The sequence below is a fragment of the Triturus cristatus genome, chromosome 7 (assembly GCF_964204655.1).
Source record: "Triturus cristatus chromosome 7, aTriCri1.1, whole genome shotgun sequence".
Taxonomy (NCBI): Eukaryota; Metazoa; Chordata; class Amphibia; order Caudata; family Salamandridae; genus Triturus; species Triturus cristatus.
Genome location: NC_140590.1, coordinates 939,956,547 through 939,976,565, shown reverse-complemented (window position 1 = coordinate 939,976,565; position 20,019 = coordinate 939,956,547). Strand labels below are relative to the sequence as shown.

Genomic DNA, 20,019 nt, shown 5'->3' with positions numbered 1-20,019 from the left:
GATAGAAAAATAATGTCTGGTATCCCTGAACTCAGAATTTAATAACACATCTTTTAGGAAAGATGGTTTTTAAATCCTGTGTGTGAAAACAGCACTTTTAGAAAGTGGCAGTTTCCTTTGCTGCTCTTTCTGTGTGCCTTGGCCTGTTTGTGAATTGACTGTCTGGTTTGTGAGTGACAGGGACAGGGGTGGCTCCCAGAGGCTGAATGAGTCAGCCCAGGGCTGAATAGGGAAATTCCCCTGTAGATGGGTGGGAGGAGTAGCAAATGGGCCTGAATAGGGCTGTGCCTGCCTTCCACAATGCTGGCTCCACCCCCTGCGGGGCGGCTGACGACCCTGCCCCTCTCTCTCAAAGGAAAGAAGAAACCAAGTAAACAGAGTGCTCCAGGACTGGCCAGAACTGGCTCTGACTAGGCCAAGGCCCCTCTGCCTTCAGAGGTCAAAGGATTTTGGGGTATAAGTATTGGGACCCAGACTACAGAAAATCAGATCATCCTGGAATCAAGAAGGAACCTCTGTCAAGGAGAAAGCTGGAAGACTGAAGAAGAAGGACTGACCTGCTGTAAGGCTGACCTGCAGTTGCTTTGCTGCCAAGGAGAGGGCAAGGACTTTGCTGTGTGCTGTGTCCCCTGGCTTGAAGGAATCTCCAAGGGCCTGAGAAGAGCTGGCCTCCTGTTAAGAAGTCCCAGGAACAAAAGGACTTCACCCCCAGCTTCCCCCTGAACTCTGCTGTATGAGTTCTGCCCTTCCTAGAGTGCTTGATCCAATTGTGGGGCCTCTGGAAGTTGTGCCTGCTGTTGGGAAGCTGACCAAGAGAAAGGAAGTGAAAGATCTGCAACTTTTTCACGCACCGCCGGCTTAGCGAGAAAATTTCCGTTGCCGCGATGATCATCGCAGTGCCTGTCGCCGCTGTAACATCCACGCCGCGTTCATCTTCGGAGCGCATCGCCCCCGGAGCGGGAAGATTCCCGTCGCTGCGAGTATCGTCGCAGAGCCTGCCGCCGCTGAGTGAGATCGTCACACCGCTCGTTAGCGGGCCGCATTTTGTCGCTGCGAACATCGTCGCAGAGCCATAGAAGATCGTCGCACCGCTCGTTAGCGGGCCATATTTTGTCGCTGCGAACATCGTCACAGAACCATCGAAGATCGTCGCATCGTGCCTTTGCGAGTAAATTTCTACCGGAGAAGCTACACCTTGGAATCCATATAAGTATTGCCTCACTCCCCATACAGACCGGATTCGTCGCACACGCCCGCTGCGTGCAGCGGGGTTGCCGCCTCGCCTCCCCAGGGTCTCAGGACTGACGCTGTTTTTTTTAAAATTCTTTTTATTGGCATTTATATTAAACATATTGCAAACATATGCACATACGGATTCACAGTATTCATGTGCCCTTGGACCACCGTGTACAGCTGTTGCTAGTATAGTCAGCGGATCTCACAGGCTCAGAGTGTCAAGGTCCCTGCCTTATCCTATGTCTGGGCCCATCCCACTGACGTGCGCTGTGGATCCCGCACTACATGAGGGCTGCTATATGTATCCATATCCCCTGAGTTAGGTGTCCCTCAGGTCATTGAAGCGCGGCCAACTAATTATTCTTACTCAGGACTGACGCTGTTGCCTGTTTTTCGACGCCTGAGCGCCGCTAGGAACTTTTATCGCATCACCAGGTACTGTTGGCTAAAATCGACGCTAATGTGGATTATTTTGTCGCTAAGCTAAGAACTCTTTTGAAACCATATTCTTGAACTGTGTATGTTTGATTCTTGTCATTTTGGTCTTGTGTGGTTTATATAAAATTACTTTATTTATCTACACTGATGTGGAGTCCATTTGTGGTGTTTTCACTGTGTTTCTGTGAGTGTTGGTACACATATTTTACACATTGCCTTTGATAAGCCTGTCTGCCCGTGCCAAGCTACCAAGGGGGTGAGCAGGGGTTATCTAAAGAGTGTATCCCCCTTACCCTGACTAGAAGCAAGGGTCCCTATTTGGACAATGGTACCTACCCCTGCCAACTAGAGACCCCCAGATCTAACAACATATATAACACAACTGGCCTAATCTACAGAACATGTCTATCAATATATCCAGAAACTTTATTTTTTGAAAATGTTTTTTTAGTTGCATAGTTTTGTAGAGTGCAAATCAGGACCTGTGAGTATTGGAGCACTGTACAGTGCCATCAAGGAGAGATTTGTTTCTTTCAGTGAATTTCTAGTTTTATTTATTTTTTCAACATAAAGTAAAATATCCATCGGCCTTTAGCCATGCATGACATGGGGTTGGACGGAGGGCCTGCGCTTTGGCCTTGCTCCCAACCCTCCACTGTGCATGGCCAATGGCTGCACGCAGCTAGGGGCTGGGCATCCAGCCCCCTATTTTTTTTATTTTGTTGAGCCAAATATCTGAAGATCTGCCACAATTCTCCAGGGGGGCCACAATGGATCTCACCCTCCCCCCATGGCTCAGGGGTCAATAAGGGAGCCAACTATACGTACATTTTGAGCTTTTATTTCTCAAGTACCGTTAAACAGATTTATTTCAAACCTCACAGAGCATGCTTTCTGGATCAAGATCTACCATTCTGCCAAATTTAGTCTAATTTTGTTCGGCCATTTTCCCAGTATGTTCAATTTTTCTGTGGGAACCCAGTAATTGTATAGTTATATATATATATATTCACTGAAAAAACCATAGGTTTCACACATGTTATAGTTAGCTGGACATTTTACTGATAAAAAACCAATGAAATTCCCCCGTTATAGTTACTGTAGGCAACTATAACTCACGCGACCGTAATCCTCTGCTGATGCTAATACTGTATTTAGACACTTATTTGCCCATGTCTTCTTCCATTAAATTTTAGCTATACATATATTACAAATATTTTTTTTTCATAAAGACACATATGTCATCAGCAGAGGATTACGGTCGCGTGAGTTATAGTTGCCTACAGTAACTATAACGGGGGAATTTCATTGGTTTTTTATCAGTAAAATGTCCAGCTAACTATAACATGTGTGAAACCTATGGTTTTTTCAGTGAATTAGCAAGGTTTTTTAAATGCTAATTCCTAACTATAACGTGTGTGAAACCTATGGTTTTTTCAGTGAATTTGTACGGTTTTTTAAATGCTAATATATTTATGTATTATTTTTTATATATTTATTTTACAATAAACTACGTATTAAAAATTATTATTATTTTTTTTTTTGGTTTTCACCCTGCGAATTATTTTTTTTTTTTTGCAAAAAAAAAAATTTTTTTTTGTGTTTTTCAGGGTGCGCGCACTGTGCGCGCACCCCCGCGATTTTTAAAAAAAAAAAATTTTTTTTTTTGCCTTCGGGGTCCTTCAGGGACCCCCTGACAAAGGCTAGGGGGTCAGGAACTCTCTACCCTGCCCCCTTTTCACGTTCGCCACCTTCCTTTTTCACTCTCGCACTGAAAACAAACAAAATGGCGGCCGACACTTCCTGATTTCGACCGATTCGAACGTTGACTAACATGTAACCACCAATCAGAATTACGCTCGCGCACGTTAGGGTGCTCGCACGGTGCTCGCACGGTGCGCGCACCCTGCGCGCATATATATATATATATGCTTTTAAATGCTATTTTCTCCGGAAATACTGAACAGATTTACACCAGACCTACAAAAGGCACTTCCTTGACCTAGGGACTACCTCTCTGCCAAATTTTGAGTAATTCTGTTCAGCCGTTCGGGCTGTAGCTCGTTCTAAAGGTCCTATGGAAAAATGCATGGGAAAAACGCGTTTTGGGACCCCCCTTTTATCTCAGCCCCCGCTTGACGGATCCCCCCGAGACTTTCAGGGTAGGAGCGGAGCGTAGCGCCCCACCTATTTTGAGAAATTCGCGAGGATTCGTCGACCGGCGCCAAAGTTATTCAAAATAGAATGTTGAGGTTTTCCTATGGAAACGTGGTCCTAACTATAACTACCTACTGGCGACCGCCAGTAGGTAATATATATATATATATCGAGAGAGAGAGATAGATAGATATATAGATATATATTTATATATAAAAAATTGTTCTCTCGCACTCTAATCTCAGGCTATTAGCTTAGCTGTTTGATGTATCTTTCCTCTTCCCATGGAATGCTGGCAATAAAATGCCTGAGGAACGGTTTTACATCTCAAAACTACACTGAATCATAACACCGACAGGCGGTATCTAGAGAAAGCAATTCTCTTTTGCTAATCACTGCAGAAGCATTTTATGTGATTGTTTCAGTCAGGAACAACGTTCATGTCATACACACATGTACACACATGTTTACCCTCACACACACACACCCCTACATGCAGCGAAGTGCACAGTTCAGATACAGAAAACAAGTCAAGCATGGATCGAAGCCAGTTATCTGCCTTTATTATTGTAAGGCATGCATAAATACAGTGGGCATGGATTTGCAGAATAAAGCAAGACTTTTGACTTTGTCAATGCTTATACCTTCAAGGCCTGTTAGACAATCCAAGAGCATTATTCCTCAGCAGCAAAAGTGGCCCACATTGTAGCAGCCTTCCCAGAAATCCCTGCCTCTCTTTTGCTCCAGCAGAGCCTTGCATCCCCACATTAAGGGCAGCTGCTTAGAAGGGCAAACTGCAAGCAAACACAGACCAGTATTTTCACCCTGGAAGCAGACCTTATGGGAAACTCACGAGTAGAATCATTATTTTGAAAGATTCGTGGGGTATGGCTGGTAGTCACATACAACACTAATGCGCAGGTTGCGGTATTGGACGGGATAACTGTAACTTTAATTTTATTTCAATGACCACGAATGAAATACATCTGTGCCCTCCAATGATTATTTCAGCATGGAATACATATTTTGTATTCGTGTTAGAAATGTGGCCAATATAAAAAAAAGTAATTTTTGGCATTTCATCTCAAAAGATTTTAAGGGGGACTACTTCAATGTATAAATGATTTCTTCAGAGCAGTGTGGCCATTCGCAAATTTTAAAACTGTTGTGGGTCATTGCACATTTTAACTAGCATGTTGCCAGTAGCAACAGTACATAATATGTTCTATTTCTCGCACATGCTTAATGAGACACAAATGTTTGGTCTCACGCGAGAGTCGATTGAGAAATTAGTGAGTAGCGAGGGCTCTAGTGGTTAATGGTCAAGTTAAACACCACGTCATGTTGTTCCAGATTTTTATAAAATGAAGAACTGTTACATCAGGGGAAAAATGATCTCACAGGAATGCAGTTCCCTCCAGTGTTTCAAGCAGAGGGCGGGTGCTCCAGAGGTGCACCATCTACCTCGGGGGAAGCGGGTAAGGTACTGTATTTGAAATTAACTCATCATGACTCTCACAGTGGGGTGGGGGCAGCTTAGTCCTTGGAGACCAAAGCTTCTCCCCAGCTCGCGTTTCTGAGCATTCTATGTAGAACGGCCCAATATAGCTTCCTACCGTGGCTCTCACCCCTTGCAACAGGCCCTAGTGTTAACAGCACTTGGCCACGCAAGAACGTCCGATAACTCCCTTTCACTAGAGCAATACGCGCGTTCAGGCACTTACAGCATGTCTAAAGCGGTGTGACACTGAGAGCCAAGCAATTACCGCAGGCATAAACCTCTTCAGCCTCACAACAGTCATTCATCTAGTCATTAGTAATAAATGCCAACAGTAAAGTATACTTATGCGACTTTGTCAGAAACCGGGTCATTGACTTGGGATGGACGCCCGCCCCACTTAATAAATGTGATTGGTTATGTTACAGCAGTTCTAAATGACTCTCTGCTTAGCCACTGGTAGCTGTGGCACACAGAGAAGGTAATTCTTCTGAGAAATGTGTGTTAAGCTAACTATGTGTTGTCATATGTTGTACACATGCATCCGGTGCCAGTGCGGCCCAAACCTGTTGCTCTTACATATGAGCCTGCCTATCTGTGTAATTCCATAGAGCGGATCTCACTTTGGGCGCCATGCGAAATATCAACTCAGTGTGGCATTCGGAGAGCCAATCAAATAGTGCTGGGACCACATCTTTTCCCTGTTCACCTTGTAAATGCCCGCCTGCCTGCCGAAATGAGCTCTGGGAAAGTGGTCTCCATTCTGAGTGTTGCAGGTTGGCAGGAGAGAAAAAGAGGTTTTAGTGTGCGCTGAAACTGACACCAATGTGATGCTGCATTCATGCCTGTTGAACTTGAAATGGGGAGGTAAAACCACACGGGCGAAAACAAAAGTTGTAGTATTGGTTTTTCACCTGGCATTTTTACCTCCTAATATTCCTTCAGGCGCTGGAATGAGGGCCAGGCTATTGTATTGCAATATGAAAATACATTTTGATATTTTAATAATGATATTTATATTTTTAGAAGTTATATTTTTATATGTGTGTAATTTATCTAATTACATCAAGAAAACTCACCAAAGCAACTCTTGATTTTACAAGCCTCAAAAACACAAGGACCATGTTGCTCCAAGGAGAAACTCTCGACTTACAATTTGGTTTCCTATTCACAGGTGTAGAGGTTGTAGGTTGAATACTGGATCAGAAATAAGAGGATCAATGATCAGTTTTCCCAGAATGCCACTGTGTACGGTTTCCATTCACAAACATTTGAGGTATTATCCATATGATCCTAAAAGGACGCGAACATAGTGAGGCTCACCCAAGAAGCGAGAACAGAACCAGAGCCCACCGCAGTCTTCATTACGCGGGGAACAACCTTTACAACGCAACTTTTACAACGCACTACACTTACAACGCATTTTTTACAACGCACAATCCATTACAACGCATGACATTACAACGCATGACATTACAACGCATTTTTAGAAACTACCTTTACAACGCATTCCATTACAACGCATACTACCATTACAACGCATAACATTACAACGCATAATATTACACTACACTATCCAACACTTACCCTACTGTTGCACCCCCTGGAGTTAGAATAATAATTTTTACCCCTATACTATCCAACACTTACCCTACTGTTGCACCCCCTGGAGTTAGAATAGTAATTTTAACCCCTATACTATCCAACACTTACCCTACTGTTGCACCCCCTGGAGTTAGAATAGTAATTTTAACCCCTATACTATCCAACACTTTCCCTACTGTTGCACCCCCTGGAGTTAGAATAGTAATTTTAACCCCTATACTATCCAACACTTTCCCTACTGTTGCACCCCCTGGAGTTAGAATAGTAATTTTTACCCCTATACTATCCAACACTTTCCCTACTGTTGCACCCCCTGGAGTTAGAATAGTAATTTTTACCCCTATACTATCCAACACTTTCCCTACTGTTGCACCCCCTGGAGTTAGAATAGTAATTTTTACCCCTATACTATCCAACACTTTCCCTACTATTGCACCCCCTGGAGTTAGAATAGTAATTTTTACCCCTATACTATCCAACACTTACCCTACTGTTGCACCCCCTGGAGTTAGAATAGTAATTTTTACCCCTATACTATCCAACACTTACCCTACTGTTGCACCCCCTGGAGTTTGAATAGTAATTATTACCCCTATACTATCCAACACTTACCCTACTGTTGCACCCCCTGGAGTTAGAATAGTCATTTTTACCCCTATACTATCCAACACTTACCCTACTGTTGCACCCCCTGGAGTTAGAATAGTAATTTTTACCCCTATACTATCCAACACTTACCCTACTGTTGCACCCCCTGGAGTTAGAAAAGTAATTTTTACCCCTATACTATCTAATACTTACCTTAAATGCAATTTAATATTATGCGTTGTAATGGTATGCGTTGTTGCGTTGTAATGGAATGCGTTGTAAAGGTAGTTTTTAAAAATGCGTTGTAGTGTCATGCGTTGTAATGTCATGCGTTGTAATGGATTGTGCGTTGTAAAAAATGCGTTGTAAGTGCATGCGTTGTAAAAGTGTGCGTTGTAACGACATACATCCTCATTACGCCTTTGTCGCTCTGATTACATTCTGCAATTTACACACCTGCTGCAGAAATCCAAGTGCTGCTATCATAACAGAGGTTAATAACAACAACTGCAGTTATCGCTCAACTGGATCACTGGGAGCAAACGGATAATTCAAATCGATAACACACTAGGTGTAAATGAAAGCAGCGAATGGAAACAAGGTGTCTGTCCCGTCAGGATGGAGCCAAGTGGCACCCTAAGTACCATAGGTTTTATACACACAACATACAAGCCAATTTGCTCATTTTTTAAGGGGAAAAGGTGTACACAAGAGGTCACAAGACAAAGCCATGCTTGCGTCATAGAAAACACTTGCAAGTGTTGTAGTGCATCGACTATTGCGCACAGCATCAACTGCCACATGAGGCACCCGGGAATACAAACTACTAAAATACAGATTAATAAATCACCACATCTGGCATACAACTCTAACAATTCACATTGATGATGAGCAAGATTATCGCATGTACAGGATTGTGCGAGTGCAGTTACTTCTGGCTGAACCTGAATGTCAACAGCAAACAGCGACGCAGCATTATCATTCGAAAGCATGCGAGCTAGGGCCTCAGTCCCATTGGCTGCTCTCTCTCTGGGTCTGGTACCCTCACTCTTTATGTGCACTGCTCTGCCAAATGGTGGACGATCGGACTCCGATTCACCTTCTCTACTACCGCCCTTGGGGATAATATAGCATCTTTCTGTTTCTCCTGCTATCCACATTGTGGATGATACCCGGGTATTTTTAACTCACTAATGCTCCTCATCAAAAAAACAATGTGTGTCTTTCTAATTACCACAAGAGACAGGGATGGCATTCCATTCTTTAATGTGAAATACTTCTCCTGCTCATCTCCCATCCATTATTTCCTCCCATTTATATCCAAACTGCCTCCTGCACTGCCCAAGACCAGGCATGCTCCTTGACTCCACCATGAGCCTAGGAATCAACCATCTAAGGCTCCACTCCCAGCTTCCGACTGCTAAACGGTGTTAAAAACTACCATCTCCTCCCTCTCCTTGAACAACACATTGGTAATGGTCAAACTGGATTACACTATATTTATGCATTACCACGTGAATCATACAATTTGTCACTTCCATTCTACATAACCTAAACCATTTTGTCAGCTGCAGGGCTCTGTTCCTCACATTAGCGTTCAAAGCCGTTCATAGCGCTGCCTCTCCCTAAATAGCCGAACTCAATCATTCAATCAAATAACTTTATTTCGTCCTTCAGGGCCATAAAAGTGCAAATGCTGACAAAAATACATAATAAAGAGATTTTAAAAAGTACATTTCAGCATAGGAGGTTAATGATTTATATAAATAAATGCCAAAATAGATACAATAAAATATCAACTTGCACATGCATGATACAGAAATAAGGCAAAGAAGGCCGTTTCCAGGGTTAGTAAGATCCCACTTACTAACCCTGGAAACACCAGGTCTGTAAACCAACCCCCCTCGGATTGCATCCCCAGATAGTGTCACTGTGCATTTAGTGCATGTAATGTTGGAATAAATGTGCCAACATGTTTTGTTCAATTTTCCAACCTAGTCTGTTTCTTTTTTCTCACATTGTCATATTTCACTTTTACATCTCCGTCTAACGTGTCAAACTATATAGATCCTTATAAACCAACTATGACTATTATTAATTAAATACAACTGCAGAAAAGTACCAACAGTGCACCCTCAGAACCAGGGCAAAACTGGCCATTCATTGTGGTCGGCAAACCCCCAAGAAACCGGAGACATGAAGGCTGATATTTTGGAGGCCGGCTTCCGGCCATTGGCCAGTGCCATCACTTACTACAGGAGCCAAGGGCAACAATTACATGACCATTTTGCAATTAAATCTAATGCTCACACCATTCATTATCAAAGGAACCCTATTCTAGGTTTGTTTAAATAATGTTAAAAAATAATGAAAAAAATAATAATGCTTTTCAAAATGATGTATATAATTCACTGAAAATATTTAGTCTACTTATCTTTATGCCATATTAGTAATATTTCTAGATTTAAAAAGAGGTTTACTCTTATCTTATCCCATTCTATATAATTAACTAAAGTAATTTATAACAATATTCTGTGTTATATTCTTTCCCTTTTCTACTTTTCTAGTTTGTGTTTTTTCATTCTTTTTCACCTGATTTTCAAGCTGTCTTTTTGAATTCACAACTGTTTATTATGTTAGAACTGGTTATTTCTAGTTAGGTTTGTTATTAGGGACATCAAGTTACATTTATTAATGATTTATTCATTTATTAAGATAAGATGTTATCTTTTGTTATTTGAAGTGAATATTTGTATTTCAATAGGTTTATTGTTATTCAACATACTAATTTAAATTGTTGAATCCTGACATACATATTTATAAATATGTTGTGCATTTAACAGTTTATCTACACTAGAAATTGATGAATAGTTTTGTATTTCCATAAGGTTAAAAAATTAACACATTATTAAACTAGAAATAGAGGGAACAGACATTTCGTGAGTTAGCAGAGACTTTAGTGTTGTTTGGAGTATGCAACTGTGTGTCAATAGCAGAATAACTTGCTTAATACCCATTTTCAAATAAACGCAGTTGAAGACTTTGTAATTTACCTGAATTATTTGTCACACAGCTTAACAACGGTTTCCCTTCCACCTGTTCTTAGGTGTTATTCTGTGTGCCTTCTGAAACTTCAGAAACCCTTTTACAGTGACTTGTTTGCATAACAATGTGTCACTTTTTTCAAACTTTTACTAGTATTTTGTTGCTGTGCTTTTACCTTCACAATTGAAAATGCTTTGTTGCAATTATCAAAAAAGGAAAAGGCACACCTTGGAAAATATTATATTCAGTGGCTTCAGTATTACAGTACCAAACATTCAGATTTGCACCGGGGATAAAGTCTCTGTGTAGCCAATTATGGTATATATGAATTTTCATAGAATCAGTGGTCATGATGTCCTGCTTAGTTGAAGGTAGAGATAAAGTCTAATTGGAAAAAGATGAATTAAATTGTATATTTCCTAATTTTGCACAAAGTAACGAATGGCATGCTTACATATTTAGTCCTAACTGGACTGACAAGTCAGCTGATACAAAATGGGTATTTTTTTATTTATATGAACTTGCGAAAAAATTGCATTTTTCTTTTAGATCTTTTAAAGATGGACATGCCAGTGGGAAGATGATGGACACATGTGCACTCCACTCGGTCTTGGGATACTAGGCATGCAGCAGTTTTCAGGAGAACTGAGAGTGTCCACAGGTATTAACCCACAACTTTGATTTTCTTCTTCAGATATACATGTACAGCTTAGATCAACCCAGCTACCTTTCATTCTATGAAGACTATGCCTTTAATATGCACATGATGATTGGCAGCTTTCCCTGGTCACACATCCAGTTAGAGGTTATCTACTACTTGACTTCGCTTATTACTTGTAAAAGGACATACCTATAGTGAAAAGGCGTGTCAGCCCCGTCAACCTTATAGTGGTCTTTTTCCCACCTTTATTTCTTTGTCCTCCCATTTTTGGTTATTCTCTTTGTTGTCCTTAGAACACTGAGCACTTTACCACTGCTAATGTGCCTGTGCTTCTCCCCTAAACATGATGACATTTTGTGTATACTTGATTGACATATTTGTTGCACTGGTAAGTCTCTTGTACAGTGTTACGTATACCATACACCCAGGGCCTGAACTTCAAATGCTACTAGTGAACTGCAGCACTGATTGTGCCACCCACAGAAGTAGCCTATTAAACCTGTTTTAGGATTGCCACTGCACTGCATGTATGTGCAGTTTACTGTCACTTCAACTTGACATTTAAAGCGTGTTGCAAAGCCTTAAATTCCCCTTTAATTACATATAATTCACCCCTAAGGTAGACACTAAGTAACCCACAGGGCAGGGTGCTATGTAAGTAAAACATAGGCCATGTACCTTGATGTTTTACATGTGCTCGTAGTGACAAACAGTCTATTTTGGTTTTCACTACTGTGAGGCTTACCCCTCTCATAGGCCTGCATAAGGGAATTTCTTAATCCACTTTTAAGCTGAAATTCCTGACCAAAGAGGAGTAGTTTTTTAATGTCTCATATGTTTGGAATAGTAGTGGCGAATACTCCTTACTGGTGAAGTTGGATTTAACATTATGGTTTTAGAAATGCCACTTTTAGAACAAGTACTTGCTACTCTCTGTGCCCGACAGCATGTCTCCATCACACATCTGGGTTTGATGACAGCTATACTTTCTACATTCCCTCTAGACAGTCACAAACACAGGAAGGTGAGGATCATCTGCATTCTGAGCATGTGCATTCATTTGCATTCTAATGGGTCTTTCTGGGCAGGGAGGAATGGGAGGGCTTGACACATACACTCCAATAGGTAGTGCCCTGCCCACACACTAAGCCTGGCCTTCAGGACTGGGTTGAAAGGGATCCTTGTGCACTTCAGAGAGTTACTTTGAAGTCACCCCCTACATCAAAGGCACTGTTAGGTATGAGTACAGGGTCTCTGACCCTCTTAAGTCAGACACTTCTGGATCTTGAACTGAACCTCTGTCAGAAGGACTGTTGAGCTGCTTAAAGGACTCAACTGCACTGGTTTTCTGGAAGGATTGCTTTTGTGCTTATGGCCCTGCTGCCTGGTGCTCCTTGGTTGTGCTGGAAAGAAAGTTGGACTCTGCCTTCCCTCCAAGTGATCTCCAAGGGTTGCTGGCTTGCCTCTTTTCTGAAGTATCAGGTACACAAAAGACGTTATACAATTCTTCTGGTGCTGTTGTACTCTGCCTTCTGTGAGTTCCCTTGCCTGAGGTGTCCCCTCCAAGCTCTGGGCCTCAGAAGTGGGTTCTGCAGCTGTTTTATACAAAAACTGATGCATTGCATTGACTGCTGAGAAATTCCACTGCATCGCTCTTCAATGCTGACGCATGGGCTGCTCCATAACAGCTGTTGCACAGCCTACACAGCTTGGTGACGATGCTCTGTAGAGCTCGACAACGGTGCATTGTATTCAGTTCAACGGAGCTCGATGACGAAGTGGGACCCCCTTTGCATGGCTCGACGATGATGCAGTAGGCTCTTAACGTCAGATCTTGCTCCAGCCAAGGTATTTCTTCAGCAGGACCTGTCTGGGTCCTGTAACCAGCCTGCTATCAATCGTAATTGGTCGGACTTTGGATGTTCATGGGTCCCTCAGAACCTCAAATAGCCTTTTGAGAGCTAGTGACTTCTAAGCACTATTTTTGGTTTATTCTTTAAAAATTCTTGTCTCGACTTTTACTCAGATAAATATTCTCAATTTTTTTCTATTCCTTTTTGTGGTGTTTTCATTGTGTTACTTTGTGTGTGTGTGTGTGTTGCACACATACTTTACAAATTGCCTCTTTGGGTGAACCTTAATGCTCTGTTTTAAGCTCCCTCAGTGTGAGCAAAGGTTATCTTTTAGTGTGTCTCTAGCTTATCCTGACTTGAGTGGTGGTTCCTGCCTGCCCTGGGTTCATACCTCAGCCAACCAAGAATCCCATTTCTAACAATGGTGATCAGCAGTCAAGATAGGACATGTGTACAACTATATTTTTAGACTAAGCCATTTTCAATTCTCCCTGTTCTGACATCTTTTATTTTTTCTAAAGTTCTGTTAGACCTGGCACCTTGGCGTGAGTCTCCCTTCCACTTTTTTGTCGCCGTGCCTCATGTGTTTTGCTGGTGTTAGCTGCTCAGAGCACTGTGCCACTGCCAACCAGTGCCACAGTGCAAGAGCTCCCAATTTAAAATGTATATGTTGGTTGGATTCCATGATTGGCTTATTTGGTTTACTGTCAGACCCCAGTAAAGTGCACCAGGAGTGCCAGGGCTTGTAAATACAAATGCTGCTGGTGGGCTTGCAGCACTGGTTGTGCCACCCACAGAAGCAGCCTTGTAAAATGTATCTAAGGTCTGCCATTGCAGGGCCTGCGTGCAGTCTGGTACTGTCATGCTGACTGGGTAAGTGCACACACTTACCAGTCCCTAAACCTTCCCTTAACTTCATATCAGTCACCCCTATGGTAGGCCCAAGGGCAGGGTGCATTGTAAGCATAACGTAGGACAAGCCCTGTTGTGTGTGGCATGTCCTAGTAGAGAATTACAGCCATTTTCGTTTTTCACTATTGTAAGGCTACCTGTTCTCCATAGGCCAGACTGGGCTGCTAGAATTGTTACATTCTATGATCCTAACAGACCCAGGAAACATGGTAGAAATTCGAGTTTAGTATGCCTGAACTCAGAATAATAAAATACATCTTTTAGTAAAGTTAATTTTAATATTCTGTGTTTGCAAATACCACTTTTAGAAAGTTGGTATTTGCTTGCTTGACCATTTCAGCCCGCCTCTGCTATGATGTGTATCTGCCTGTCTGGTTGTGTGAGTGACAGGGCTGGGGAAACCCAGAGGGGCAGGGCTAGGCAGCCTGGTCGTGAATAGGAAGATTGGCAGTCAGATGGGTGGGAGGAGTGCACCTGGGCTCTGAATAGGGTTGTGCTCTGCTACCACAATGCTGGCTCCACCTCCTGCGGAGCGGCTGATGACTCTGCCCTGCACCCTGAATAGAAAGGCAGAGTCTTGTCAACAGAGTGCTCAAGAACTGGTTTGGACTGGGAAAAGGCCCCTCAACCCCAGAGGAACAAAGGAATTAGGGGTATAAGTATTGGGACCCTGCTCCCAAGAAATTAGATCCTGCTGAAACAAGAAGAACCTCTGCCAGAGGAGAAGGAACTGGGAAAGCTGTAGGAGGAGTACTGTCCCTGACCTGGGGGATTGGCCTGCAGTGGTTGCCTTGCTGCTGAAGGAGAGGAGAAAGACTACTAAAGACTTTGCTTCAACTTGTGCTTTAAAAAGATCTCCAAGGGCTTGAACTGAGCTTGCCCCCTGAACGAAGTCCCAGGACCAGTGGACTTCACCCCCAGCTCCCCAGAGTCTTTTGGAAGTGCCTGCTGCTGTTGTTGGGCCTTCTGAAGGACTGCGTGTCGTAAGGAGCTGGAAGCCCGATGCAAGGAAGATAAGCGTACCGCCATCAGAGCAGCTGTCGTCGCATCTCGCAAAGGGTGTCGCCGCTGCAGCATCGCATCGAGCGGAAGCGTCTCGCATCATTCCGGAAGTGTCTCGCAACGCCGAAGAAGCGTGTCGCCATCGCAGCCATCGTAGCTGTCGCATTGCACCGCATCAAGAGAAGAGTCTCGCATCGAGGAGGAAGCGTCTCGCCATCGCAGCCATCGTAGTTGTCGCATTGCACCGCAACCAGAAAAGCGCCTCGCATCCACGGAGAAGCATGCTGCCGTCAGAGCCGCTGTCGTCGCACCTCGCAGAAGGGGTGTCGCCGCTGCAGCATCACATCGAGCAGAAGCGTCTCGCAACGTCGGAGAAGAGTGCCGCTGCCAAGGCCGCTGTCATCGCATCTCGTCAAGGGTGAAGCCGCTGTAGCTGACGCATCGAGTCGAGCATTCTCGCAACATCGGAGAAGCGTACCGCATCTGGAAGATCCCGTCTTTATTTCTTTTGCACCAAGAACTTCAATGCATCTGCATCGCTGCAACACTTTCGTTGCCCTGCGTGTCGCCTCTAAGGTACGTTGACTTAAAGTGTCGCATTTAAGAACTTAAGAGAAACTAAGCAATCTTCTACCAACCAAGCAACCGTATTGTGTATTTTAATGGTCTTGTGATAATCCTATATAAAGAATCCTTACTATTAATATAAATACCTGTGTGGTGTCCATTTGTAGTGTTGTCACTTGGTTACTGTATGTGTTCACAAATGCTTAACCTATAACGCTCTGAGAGAAGCCTTGTCTGCTCGCGCCAAGCTACCTAGAGGGTGAGCAGGGGTTGTTTTAGTAGTGTAACCCCTTACCCTGACTAGAGGAAAGGTTCCCTGCTTGTCACAAGTACCTGCCTGTGCCAACCAGAGAACCCGGATTCTAACAAGTTCTTTTGTCCAAGTCCCATTCTTCTCTGCAACATCTGCAGCCCTACTAATTCGAGCTGGTCCACCTGGAAGCTCAAGGGGTTCTGCCAGGAGAAAGGGGTGTTCCACAAGGGAAGTTCCAAGAAGGGGGAGCTTCAGAAAGCCTTGATAAAAGGAGAAAGTGGATGAGGAGGGGTCTGTGTCTGGGGAAGGATCAGAGCAGGACTTGACAGAGGGTCTTGACATGCTGCATACAGAAAGAGGGGAGACATTTTCTCCAATGACTGGCAGTCCATTCTAGAGCAGACAGCAGTCTATCAGTCTGTCTTTTAAACAGCCTGACCCCAGAGGAGCTGGAGGACAAAAGGGTGGAGAGAAAACTAAAATTAGAACTTGCCAAGATTGACAGGGAGAAAGCCCTGGCCCAATTGGAGAAAGAGCAGGCTCTAGAGGAGTGGAGGCTGGTCGTGGAGAAAAGAAAGATGGTCCGTGATTTAACCCTCAGAGAGCTGGATATCATTGCCCTCCACGTGGGGCCCAGCAACACCAATAATGGTGCCAGCATACCTGTTGTGTCTTCACATGAGTCCAGATTTCATATGCCAAAAGATATGATGCCCAGTTACAATGTGGGGGGTGACATAGATAAATGGTTGGCAGCCTATGATGTGGCTTTGAAAGTCCAAAGTGTCCCAGAGGAGTTCTGAGGAGTTAGCATTTGGCGGTACATGTCCACAGTGGGAAGGACACACTCCTTACACTAGAGGTGGACGACCAGACCAACTACACTGCCATGAAGACCATTTTAGTCAGTCATTTTGGGTTGACAGCTGAGAGATACCGACAACGGTTCAGGGTTAATCACAAACCCTCTAAACAAACATGGGTGGATTTCGTGGATTATGCTGGTAAGCCATTGAAGGACTGAGTGAGGGGCAGCAAAGGTAATCATTATGAAGGGTTGTACAGCTTGTTTTTGAAGGAGCGCAATCTTGATACTTGTTTTCCAAAGCTGCACCATCACCTGGTTGATAGCAAGCTTACTGATGCCATGACGCTTGCTGAGGAGGGAGACCTCTGGGTCTGACTCTGCACCAGAGTGTCCAAGACGGTATCTGGAGGGGACTCCAAAAAAGAGTGGTCAAGGTTCCCACCAGAAGAAGAACTGGGGAGATAAAAAGACTATGCTCTTTAAAGGCCCCCAAAACAACTCAAAGGGGAAGGGGACTGCTCCACAACGCAAATCTGGCCACCAGAAGAACATTTACCCTGAAAAAGGTCAGCAGCCCGAGCCCATCAAGTGCTATGAGTGCTACGAGAATGCACACTATAAAGGGGATCCTGAGTATACAAAAAAAGCACACTTCCCACTGCAGGAAAGATTCCAGTGGTGGCTAGCATAGTGCTGAGGGAAGATTTTGTCACAGTTAATGGAGGGAGTTGACCTAGTTACCCTAGTGCCCATGGGCAAAAGTGAAATGGTTGCTAAGATCTATGTGCCCTCGAATCCTACAAAGTATAGCCAATGGGCCTACAGTCACCATCAATGGGCAATACATTGAGGCTCTGAGGGGTACAGGAGCTAGTATGACTATGGAATAAGTCAGCAGGTTTCCCCAGAGGAGGTAATTCCTCTTGCATTTCACCAGGTTGTGGTGGCTGACAACAGAGAGTGTCACTAACCTGTGGCCCTGGTTCCATTTGAAGGGGGGTTACACTATTTGGAAGGAGGTGGAGCTCAAGGCTTATGCAGCGGTGGTACGCTGGAGTGTCCCCCGCTGCGAGCCACGCAGGAATAATAAAATGGCAATGAAAATACTTAATTGCCATTTTATTTTTCTGTGTGCACTCACTGCACTGAGCAGCCAGCCTTCTCTGAGTGCAGAGACATGCAGGGCAGTAGAGGACAGGAGCAGTGGCTGGCTGGATACTCCAAAGCGCACAAGTCACTTTGGCTGGCCATCTTCAGCCGGCCAAAATTACATACGCAATTTGAACCTCTCCACCTAGTTATCTTAGACAGCTGGGTGGAGAAAATGCCCAGTCCTCCCGGGCCTGAAGGAGCATCCAGCTAGCGCACTCAATCCAATCTTACAGCATGACAGCAGCACCAGGATTGGTTAAGGGAGTTGGCTGGGCACATGCTGGAGTGGAGAAGAAGATCAGGAGAAGCAAGGACATGCTAGCCAGGTAAGTGACTTATTTTCCTTTTTTTCTTTTCCTCCTGCCCTCTACTTCCATCCCTCCCCCTCTCCACTCAGAGGCCAGGCAGTAAATACTCACAAGATATGCAGGGCTCATGTTATAACGAGGTAACAAGAGGATCAGAACTTTAATCTTTTGTTTTCATCAATTGTCAAACAGATTGTGGATTTTCCCAAACTGGGGTTAAGGGTTTCTCAGTGTGTGTTTTTAAACCTTTAGGCCTTCCTCGTTTTCTACCCTCACCTGTGACACGTGTAACCCTTAGCAATGGGCAACAATCTAATAGAATAAATCATGCTATCTGCTTTCGGGAACATTTCGTGGCAAAGAAATAACGTCCTGCTACAATGTTTGTTTTAAATTGAAATCTAAATGTTGCCAAGACCTTGTTTCTTATATAGCCTGGGGATAAAGCAAGCACACGTTGCATATGCCAGCTCCCAGCCGCAAGATCTTTCAGCTTGGCTTGAACTGCATTTGAGCATAATTTTCAATTAAAATCAATCCCTATCCTGTGGTGAAGTGCTGGGCTTCAACCCTCGCCTGTATTGCACCAGGATCCTGCCCATCTCCAATGTAATTTAGGCAAGAGAGGAGAACTTTTTTCTTTGTGAATTCTGGGCACATTTGCACCACCTCCACTGGATAATTTGTAAAAGCCCTAGCACTAGTGCACAAAGCTCTCTTTAGATGACTGCTGCTGGTGTAATTAAATGTCACAGCACCGTAATTCCAAGACTGTGCATTCTTAAATCCACCTCTTGCCTCTTTTATGCCAGCAACTACAACAAAAAATGCCAGCGGCAGTTTGCCTGCCCCCCCCCCCCCCCCCAGTCGCCCTAGCTGGCAGACCCCACTGGGCTTATGTGGAGATGTTTGGGTTATCTGAGTGGATGTGTGCGACAACAATGTCCATTGCTGCCTGGAAAGGGAGTCAATAAGGGCTGGAGCCTGGAGTAATGGCCCAGCCAGCTTCTAAGAAGAACAAAGGAAGAGGGTGTGGTAAACAAGCCCCTAAATGTACCTCCAGTGAGATGGATGAGGCACCTGCAGTGGCCGCCCCAGAGTCCACTGAGGAGGACATGTCTTCCCTTGGGACCTGCCTGAGTTTGCTGGATAACGCAACACAAGGAGATGATGGACAGAGTGTTGAAACTTTTCAGACACTCACCCCAGTCACAGATCTGTGTTGAATCCATCATCGTTCTTTAGCTCACTTCGCCACCCCAGTTCAGACACAGCTATATGCAAATCAGACTTGAACCTGTGCCTCATGGGAACAGTCCAGCCCGAACTGCCAAGCCATGTCTTCAATGGACCGGAAACAAGCATCCTGGGACCGGTTTCGGGCTACCAGCCTTCATCAGCCAGACTAGCTTGAATCCAGTGGCATAGTGAGCAAGGGACCCACGTCTGGACATACCCTGGGCGAACAAAGCAAGCACCCCGAAACCGGTCCTATGATGCTTGTTTCCAGTCCAGGGAGGGCATGGCTTGGTAGTTCGGGCTGGACTGTTCCCATGAGGCACAGGGTCAAGACTGATTTGCATATGGCCAGGTCTAATCTGGGGTGGCATTGTGAGCTTAAGAATGATGGATTCAACCCAGATCCCTTGCCTGGGGATGGATGTTTTGATTTGTACTGCATTCCGTCCATCAATTGTATGTCTTTTGAGTTTGCTAGATGGCATGTGGAAGGAGAACCCACCAAGGAGTAGTGCTGTAGCGCACAAAGGGAGGGCCCAACCCTTGTGGGCATGAGGCAACAGGCTGAAGCCCAAGCAGCATTTGATGCCTCTGGTAGTCATCACATTTACTGGGAGGACAACCTCCTGTACAGTGAGCCGAAGGCTCCTTGGCATGGGACATCAAGGGCCCTGGTGGTCCCTCGATGCTACACAGC

At 44.3% G+C, this 20,019-nt stretch overlaps 1 protein-coding gene and 1 long non-coding RNA gene across 2 annotated transcripts in view; one reads left to right on the top strand and one right to left on the bottom strand.

Moving 5' to 3' along the window:
• LOC146810884 (A disintegrin and metalloproteinase with thrombospondin motifs 2-like) overlaps positions 1 to 20,019 on the bottom strand; it is a 1,551,661-nt gene that overhangs the window by 1,002,561 nt on the left and 529,081 nt on the right. The gene's annotated exons all lie outside the window — the stretch shown is intronic.
• The window catches only part of LOC146810885 (uncharacterized), a 154,137-nt gene that overhangs the window by 24,263 nt on the left and 109,855 nt on the right, over positions 1 to 20,019 (top strand). Inside the window, exon 2 of the long non-coding RNA XR_014966644.1 lies at positions 11,117 to 11,228. This is a non-coding gene — a long non-coding RNA (uncharacterized LOC146810885). The remainder of the gene's footprint in view (positions 1 to 11,116; positions 11,229 to 20,019) is intronic.